The sequence below is a fragment of the Haemaphysalis longicornis genome, unplaced genomic scaffold (assembly GCF_048455015.1).
Source record: "Haemaphysalis longicornis isolate Haplotype H1 unplaced genomic scaffold, Haemaphysalis longicornis Haplotype H1 scaffold_9, whole genome shotgun sequence".
Taxonomy (NCBI): domain Eukaryota; kingdom Metazoa; phylum Arthropoda; class Arachnida; order Ixodida; family Ixodidae; genus Haemaphysalis; species Haemaphysalis longicornis.
This window is the reverse complement of record NW_027526460.1, coordinates 119,088,965-119,091,381: the sequence shown is the minus strand read 5'-3', so window position 1 is coordinate 119,091,381 and position 2,417 is coordinate 119,088,965. Positions and strand designations below refer to the sequence as shown.

At 46.7% G+C, this 2,417-nt stretch overlaps 1 non-coding gene across 1 annotated transcript; it reads left to right on the top strand.

Annotated features, from left to right (window-relative positions):
• Positions 1-479: 479 nt before the first annotated feature.
• Positions 480-551, top strand: Trnar-ucg (transfer RNA arginine (anticodon UCG)). The gene has a single exon. It is a non-coding gene; the product is annotated as a tRNA-Arg (tRNA).
• The last annotated feature ends 1,866 nt before the right edge of the window (positions 552-2,417 follow it).

The following is a 2,417-nucleotide window of genomic DNA, read 5'->3' as shown; positions in this document are numbered from 1 at the left end:
GGATGCATCAACCTCTTTGTGGTTTTTTTTAGTGCAAATGCTCTACCTATCTACATCTTTCAAGGTGTAGCCAGGTAGAACGTTCTTTCTTTGTTAGTAATGTAAATTTACAAAATGTTAACTTCATTAAACGTATTAAAAAAACGCCTTATCATTACCCTATGCCTCCTTAGGCGTTCACGACTGCCGACGTATCTGTCTGTATATCCTCAACGAGCCTCTTATTTTCTAACAATATTATTCTGCGAAAGCCTACCGAGGGTCTTGGTTCGGGAGGCCTTGATGCTAAGATAGCATAAGTGGGTTTTCCACCAGTTTCCCGCACATGACAGGCTGTCGACATTGTAGTCACCCCCCGATCGTTTAAAAAAAGGTCCCCTTCTCCCCGCGTCGCCAGAGTTGCTCTGGCTACCACCCTCAAGTGTGAGATACAGTTGTAGTAAATACAAATACCCATGAAAGTGAAGGATAACACAGTCGCCCAGATAGCCGAGTTGGTAAGGTATTCGACATCGAATCGAAAGGCGTGGGCTCGGTCCCCACTCTGGGCGCGTTTTTCTTTCTTTCTTTCCTTAGGTAAATTTAAAAAACGTCAACTTCGCTAACCGTAGTAAAAAAATGCCCAATCACTCCCTTCTTCCCTCTGATGCGTTGAAGACTGGTGACGTATCTTTCTGCATATATATATATATATATATATATATATATATATATATATATATATATATATATATATATATATATATATATATAGCCATATAGTCAAGAAAACCTTGGAAAGAAAAGGGGAGAATGTGGTAGGTCATTGAAACAGATGACGAATTTGGAAGAACAGAAAGTGGAGAAAAAATGCCCGCTGGGGTGGCGACTGTATAAGTAAAGTATATAGTGAGACCGTACACACACTTTACACACATACTTTACACACACACACAAACAAAAGGAAAAAGAAAAAAAGAGAAAAAGAAAAGAAGTCCTTGAAACTACCGCAAAGATCCCTTGGACCGTACCTGCGGTTGTCACTTCTATTCTACGAACACTGGCCTCCCCACACGGAATTCTTCGGACTATACGGGCAGTTGTTGTTCATGAGTTTTCTGTCATCGCAGTTCAGTAACCTTGCAATTGTACCTGCAAGACGCCCCTCTTAGCCCCAGATTTCCCGAAACATCTTTCGAGGTCGCCGGCACCACCGCACCCCAGCTGAAAACATTTCTGCGTGTTCCCCCCGGTCCTCTCCTAGTCTTCCCCCTTTCTCGCTTGCGCGGTCCGGTGGCAATACCAAACCTCCATTTCTCTCTCACTCTTTCCTTTGTTTCAGTCGACCATTGACCAACCCTGCTTTCCTCCTGCCAGCCTCACTCTAAACAACCTATCCCCCTCACTCTCCAACTCACTCTCTTTCTACATAAAAAGTGTGCCAGAGATGAACCTTGATGCCTTGAAAAAGACAAGTCCTTTGACGAAACGCTGGCAGATCTCTGAGGCCGCTACCTCCGGCAAGGTATTATTTCTATATATATGAGCCTCTACGCCATGTTGCAAACGCTCTCCCTAAATTTCAATTCTCAAGATGAAGCAGTATTCGCTGGGTGTTGATGAGCCTGTCAGTCGATCAGTCGGGCATTTCATTTTCTTCCGACCAATGGCTTGAGCGAACGTTTTAACCGGACTTTGAGTGACATGCTTGCTATGTACGTCGCAGCGGACCATTCAGACTGGGACGCAGTACTACCATTTCTGACCAACGCATACAACAACGCCACCAAGGCCACGACCGGCTTTTGTATGGCTGTGAACCTTCATGCACCCTGAACTCCATACTTCACTATCGGCCCGATGACTCAGAGTGCACGCCAATAACCGACGTTGCAAAGCATGCGGAAGAGTGCCGTCAGTTGGCCCAATCTTTAACCATGGAAGATCAGCAGCGTCAGAAGTCGCACCACTTCGAAACAACGCCCGCTCCTACCTACTCACCCGGCTCGCTTGTCTGGCTGTGGGTTCCTGTGTCATCGCCAGGCTTGAGCGGGAAACTGCTTTCGGGCTACCAGGGTCCCTACCGCATCGTTAAGCAGACGTCTCCAGTAAATTATGTGGTTGAGCCTCTCACTCCTTCACCCGATCAGCGTCTCCGCGGCCAATACATAGCCCGTGTTTAACGCCTCAAAAATTACATCGACCCCGTCGTAGTTTCATCTCCCTGAGTCACAAGGATGGCTCTTTCGTTCCCAGGGGCAATTGTAAGAAAGACCATCGTCAGCACCATACTCATTTCAATAACGTAGGAGCGTGAACAGTACTGGTAATTCGCAACGAGTGGGTATGTGACACAGAGGCCACACAGAGAAGAGGCACCAACTCATAGAAGTCGCATCGCCATCGCTGGGGCGAGGAAGAAGTCGCGTCCCGTTGGC